The sequence below is a fragment of the Mus musculus genome, chromosome 3, assembly GCF_000001635.26.
Source record: "Mus musculus strain C57BL/6J chromosome 3, GRCm38.p6 C57BL/6J".
Lineage (NCBI taxonomy): Eukaryota > Metazoa > Chordata > Mammalia > Rodentia > Muridae > Mus > Mus musculus.
In genome coordinates this window covers 57,580,253-57,587,305 of record NC_000069.6, presented here as the reverse complement: position 1 = coordinate 57,587,305, position 7,053 = coordinate 57,580,253, and positions in this window count along the sequence as shown.

Below are 7,053 nucleotides of genomic sequence, written 5' to 3'. Positions count from 1 at the left end.
GTAAAGGGTTTTGTTGTTGTTGAAAGTTTTATATTGTTTGAGAAAAGTCTGTTTTCAGTAAGGGGAGGAGCGTTTGGAATACTTGCAAGGCAAGTATGATTGAAAACCTAGGTGACTTTTCTTTGAAAATCATTAAACTAGTTCTACTTTTGCTGATTCAACGTTAATTAGTCACAGCGATTTAACATCTAGATGAACTCCTGACTTTGCAGTCTGTATCACGGAAGAGCCATGACAGACATTATCATGGATGGTGGCGCACGCCTTTAATCCCAGCACTCGGGAGGCAGAGGCAGGCAGATTTCTGAGTTCGAGGACAGCCTGGTCTACAAAGTGAGTTCCAGGACAACCAGGACTATACAGAGAAACCCTGTCTCGAAAAACCAAAAAAAAAAAAAAAAAGTTACAACAAAAATTTGCAAGTCTCAGAGTGGGGGTGGATAGGGTTTGCAGGGGTGGGGTGGGGGAGGGGTGCAGGGTCTGAGCCCTGGTTCTCTTGTTATTAGTTGATCTTTTGTAGATCTTGGTTTCTCATTCCTGTAAGAGCACTCTGAATAGACTTGCCTGCTGATTCTCACAGGGTTACCGCCAAAGGCATGTATGTATACTCTGTACAATATCATATGCTATTATCTATTATTATTATTACAATAGCTGAAACTTTTAATTTTTAGTTACCAGAATCTGGAGATGTTTCAGTTACGTGGAAAAATTAGGATTTGCAATGGGGTAAATACCATACGATGAATAAATCCACCTTCTTATCTAATATTTAAAAATATATATTTAAATTGTTTTATATTTTTAATTTATCATGTACATGTTCATAGGTGTGCGTGTGTGTGTGTGTGTATGTGAGTACGACATGCCACAACATCAGAGAACCACTTGCTTTAAACCATGAATTGATCTTCTGTTTTTTAATCAGCACTGGGACTGAGCCTAGAGCTCCACGTACCCTCGGTAAGTAAGAATTCCTCCACCAGTAAACTTTATCCCTGGTCCAAAAGACCTCTCTTGATCAGGCATCAACAGCGGCTTAGCTTGAGTCTGGACAATGGTGTGAAGGAGCTATCACCGGTGCTTGTATAAGCTTGGCAGCTGTCAACATGAAAAATAAGGCCAGGAAGAGAGGTGGCTTGAACAGCTGGTGGAACCAGACTCAGGGGAGGGAGGAGCTGAATGACAGCACCATCCCATGAATGTCTTATCAGGTGGTAAACCCTTCCAAGCTCTGCTCGAAAGATTGCTTCTGGCCTCCCACATAATAGGCACGCATAAAACAATGTATTTGCTATTACTCAGGAAGCCCAGGCTTCAACTCAACTTGAAGTCAGCCTAGCTTTAAGACCCTACCCTCCATCCCCAAAGTATTTATTGACAGGATAGATAATCCCCACACCTTGAAATTCCCCTCCAGTCACTGCTAAGTTATTCTCCAATCAGCATCTTTAGTTACTAATAATAACCACACCATTTGGGCTTCTGAGAGTAAATGATTCAGTTTGTTATGTGGCACATCCACAAAGATCTAAATATACAGAGAGAAGCATTCATTTAAAAATTTTATTCTACTATTTTAGCATCTTACTTTTCACTCATTTCTAATGTTTTGGACAAAGTTATGATTATGCCATCTACAGATGTTTCTTATCTGAATTTTTTCATGAAAAATATTAAAAATACCTCTTAAAGAATGCAATATCATCTTCATTAAACACTACTTCAGATAGCTAACCGAACCACAATGGGCTATGTTCAGTTGTTAGATCTACTAAGCCATTCTCTTCTTGTCACCTGATCCTCTCCAAATATATATATATATATATATATATATATTAAAGGTAACTGCTGTCATTCTTTTTCCCGTGGCCCAAGCACTGCTGACACAGTTGATAGCATCAGATGGAAGACCATCCCACTCATCTTCAGCAGCCAGAGTACTGACTGCCCTCATTGTCAGGCCATCGGCGTATTCACTAAGAACAGCAGAGTGTCCAGCATCGCAAGAGGAAATGCAGAAATGGGTGGCAGTACCAGTTTGCTTTGGTCTAAGCTTGGGTGTACACTGCATGTGTCACGTCTTCAAAACATCAAGGAACCAATCGACTTTTATCTTGATGTTTAACTAAAAGTCAATCTCATTTTACAGTTTTATGGACTTATTTATTTTAACATTAGGGCCCTTATGTACTCAAGTCCTTTTCTGCATTGCCCTTCTTCAGTTGCTAGTGATGAACCAATCCTGCCTGGGTCTTGAGAATGCTCTCCTCCTTGATTCAGCAAGTACAGACAGGGTCTGGCCCAGGGGCTTCTGGGCCATGGTCCTTTACCAACACAGCTACCTCTCAGTTTTCAAACAGTTCACCTAAGGTGGAATCTGCCACTCAAATCTAGTCAGTCACCCAGTGGGTGAGACTTTCTTGAGACAAAAATATAAAAGGCAGATGAAAAGTTGGGACAACTGGTCTACCAGCCAGACACATTAAACAACACTGTCCTGAGATACTTCATTGAGCATGGGAAAACAAAGAGAAAATGAAGTCTTTTTTGTAAGTGCATCATAGTCAAATTGTAGTGATTGCTAGATGGATACCTTATACACTTTCAGCGTACATGGATGGGTCTTGAAAGCAGAAGGGGAAAGATCATGTTAGAATAACTTTGCATTCAATAGGGAGCTGTTGCCTGCTCAGGAGAATGCCATAAAAAATGTATGATAGTTCTAGCTCCCTAGCGATCTGCAATCTAGTGAAGGGGGCAGGAGATAACAAGGTTAAGGCTGAAATACAATATATAATAGTGTTCTCTCTAATTTTATGTCACAGGAATGAAAAAGAGGACAGTGGAAATTTAGGGAGAGAAGAGTCCAGTGAAACATGACAATAGAGTTTAGAAGGCAGAGACCCACTGCTCTTTCCAGAGGACCCTGGTTTGATTCCTAGCACCTGCCTGGCAGCTCATACCATCTCTAATTCCAGTTCCAAGGAATCTGACTCATGACCTCCGTGTGTACCAGGCATGCATATGGTGCACAGACATACATGCAAGCAAAATACTTCTGTGCTGCCCCCCACCCCCAACACCGCACGCAGCCTGTACACACAAAGGAGCAGTAAAGGAAATATTCATGGATCAGAGCCTTGCTGGAATAGCTATAATAATACAGGCTATTCTTTCTTGGACTATGGGAAAGGCAAATTAAAAATCCTAGGAAGATGGAAAGGTGTTGAGAGACCTTGGGTGCTAGATTAATAGCTGTGACCTTTATTCCCCCGCTTCAGGCAATTGTTAAGGAGTTTCAGAGCCAAGGAATGACATCATGAAAATAAGAGGCCAGAGAAACCAGTTGGGAGGCTACTGGGAACATTTTAAGATAAGGTTCTGTTGTGGAAGTGTAAGAGTAAGAGCAGATTTGAATAAGCCAGAAGAAAGAATCAATAGAATAGCATTTACTTCTGATTGGACGTGAACAGATGGGGGTGGGGTTGAAGGCAGGATAACCCAAGAAGGGTGTTGAGGGATGGTTTGGTGATAGACCTCTGGTGGAAAGTAGAGAGCAAGATTTACATATCAGCAGGAGTGTACTCTCAGCTGATTATCTTACAACAGAGGGTGGTGGCGTTTCTCCAGAAGTCAGGCAGAAGTCACCAAGGTGACTTCACACGGCATTCCTAGGCAGCAAAGCCCTGCTCACACAGGACACACAGGAGAACAATGTGCTAAGGGAAAGAGCACACTGTTTATGGCTGACCCACACGGTTTTGGTTTTGTTTGATTTCATGTTTTCATTGTATGTATTTGGACAAAACACTTTAAAACCTATTGGACTATAAAGGGAGGACTTATTATGCACTGGATCTTGCATAGATCTTTATGAGATTTAAATAACAGGCATTATTTGAGGTTTGTGTTAATTTTTTCTTGCCATTTTGGCTGGATGCGTAGCTGGCTTTTATGCTTAAGACCCAGCACCAAAAACCAAACAATTTTCACTTTTTTTTTTTTTTTTTTTTTTTTTTTTGGTTTTTCGAGACAGGGTTTCTCTGTATAGCCCTGGCTATCCTAGAACTCACTCTGTAGACCAGGCTGGCCTCGAACTCAGAAATCCGTCTGCCTCTGCCTCCCGAGTGCTGGGCTTAAAGGCGTACGCCACCACGCCCTGCTTCAATTTTCACTTTCTTAATCTTTAGAATACAAATTCTGCATATAAATCCTAAATTTTGTGGAAAAAAATCATTTTATTCCATACAGTTTGCGCTCTGGTCTCACCCTGGTTCTGTTGACTTTTCTGGCACTTACAGCTAGAGAGCTGCCTGGGGGCTAGCCTCACCTTAAAAGCCAGTCTTTTTCTCTTCTTCCTTTCCGTCCCCTCCCCGCCTCCCTCCCTTCCTCCCCACCTCTCAAATAATCTTTATTTTTATTTCTGTGAGTGATTGCCTGCATTAATGGTTGTACACTATATGCATGCCCCATGCCATGAAGGCCAGAAGAGGGTATCAGATACCTGAAATTATAGATGGTTGCGAACGGCCATGTAAGTGCTGAGAACTGAACCTAGGTCCTCTGCAAGAGCAGCAGGTGCTCTTTCGTAACTGCTGAAGTATCTCTCCAACCCCCGACTATTACTTTTAGATAAGATCTTGGCAAGTACCTCAGGCTCACCTTGAGGTTGCTCTGTAACCTAGGAACACCTTGATTTTGCAGTCTTCTTTCTTTAGCCTCTGGTTAGCTGGGATTAGAAACTTCTACTAGTGGGCTCTGCTGCCAAGTGGTTTTCCCTTGAGGCTCAAATCTGCTTAGGTTTTGATTGGGAGACTCTGGTGTAGTTTTACTACTATAGTCTCCTGGTTAAGTTAAATCTCTGGCCCCGGTCATATTTAAGTGGAAAGGATTACATAAAGGATTTGAATAAAAGACATGGATCTCCCTGAAAAGGAAATACAATAGATGTTGTGGGTGAACTGGGGGCGGGGTGAGGATAGGAACAGGAAGGATCAGGTAAGGGAGGTGGGGAATAGAGGGAGAGAGTATAGGAGAGGCATGGAACTGAGGGGGAGGCAGAAACCTCATGCAATGGAAACTTCCAAGAATCTATGAGGGCGACCCTAGTGAAGACTCCTAGTCATGGGAGATATGGAGCCTGATCTGGGCATCTTATGTAACTAGGCAAGACTTCCAGTGGAGGGATTGGGACACCTACCCAGCCATAGAACCTTCAACGTACAATTTGTCCTGCCTGCAAGATGTGCTGGGGCAAAGGTGGGGTAGAACTTGTGGGAGTGGCCAACTCATGGCTGATCCAACTTGAGACCCATTTTGTGGGTGGCAGAGAGCCCAAGCCTGACACTGGGGGGCCAGAAACCAGAGGCTGGATAGCCCAGAGACCTAAGACAGAACCAAACAGGACTAGTTGGGGGCGGGGGAGTCAATAAAAGGATTCCTAAGGGTAGTCTGCTATACTCATAGATAGGTGCCTAGCCCAGCTATCATCAGAGAGGCTTCATCCAGCAACTTATAGAAGCTGATACAGAGAGCCAGGCATGGTGGCGCACACCTTTAATTTGAGTTCGAGGCCAGTCTGGTCTACAGAGTGAGTTCCAGGACAGCCGAGTACTATACAGAGAAAACCTGTCTCCAAAAACCAAAAACCAAAAAAAAAAAAAAAAAAAAAAAAAAAAAAAAAAAAAAGAAAGAAAAGAAAAAGAAGCACATACAGAGAGCTGTAGAGCCAAACATTAGGCAGACTCTGGGAGTCCTGCAGAAGAGAGGGAAGGAAGGTGTAGGAACTACAGGGGAAGACACCACAAGAAAACAGCCCACAGAATCAACTAAGCAGAGCTCTTAGGGGCTCACAGAGACGAAGCAACAATCAGGGAGCCTGCCTGGGTCTGACCTAGGTCCTGTATATACGTTATGGTGGTCTAGTTTGACGTTCTTTTGGGACTCCTAACAGCAGGAGCGGGGGTTCTCTGACTCTTTTGTCTGCTTTCGGGACCCTTTCCTCTTACTGTGTTGCGTTATCCACCCTGAATATCTGAGGATGTGTCTAGTTTTTATTCATTTTTATTTGTTCTTGTTTTTCCAGACAGGGTTTCTCTGGGTAGCCCAGGCTGTCCTGGAACTCACACTGTAGACGGGGCTAACCTCGAACTCAGAGATTCACCTGCCTCTGCCTCTCAAATGCAGGGATTAAAGGCGTGGGCTGCCATGCCCTATGACTATTCTTATTGCAACTTGTTATGCCAAGTTAGTTTGATTTCCCTGAGAAAGGAAAATCTTTTCTGAAGGGAATGGAAGAAGAGTGGATATAGGGAAGAAGGGAGTTGGCAGGAGCTGGGAGAAGTGGGAGGCGCTGGGAGGAGAAGTGGGAGGAAACCCAGTGGTTGGGATGTACCATATGGGAGAAGAATACATTTTTTTTTCTTTTTTTTAAGGAGGGTGGTTTATTGGCTTCAACAGTTGACCACAACTTTAGTAACTGAGTGGAATGTGAGTTAGGGAGGGTAGATGATTTACCCTTTGTAGTAGAAGGTGGAGCCAAGTACTTTCAAGCTTGTATTTTAATGAATGGGTCAAGAAACAACATTTGCTTTCCTCTTCTTCCTATTGTTGTTTTGAGTTGTCTTGTTCTGTAGCCCAGGCTAGTCTAGAAGTTTTGGCAATCCGCTGCCTCGGGCTCTGAGGTGCTAGGGCTAGGGGGTGAGTCACTGTTCCCGCAGGATCTCTTTTATTTTTAGACAGAGTTTCGTGTGGCCCAAGCAAGTCACACCATAGCTCAAGGGGACCATCATATTCTGATTTTCCTGCCTCCATCTCGCCAGTTTCAGGACTACAGTTCTGTCCTACGAGGCCAGGTTTTATCTGCTAATAGGGTATTGAGGTGGAGGGAAGTATTCTACAAACTGAAGTACACCTTCATGATTGGCTCATTTTTGTTATTTGAGAATTTCATACTTATATATAATGTTTTGATCAAATCACCTCCAATCCCTCTTCTCCACTTTTCCCCTCCTTTCCATTCATCTTCTTTTAAGAGATTTATTTATTTAT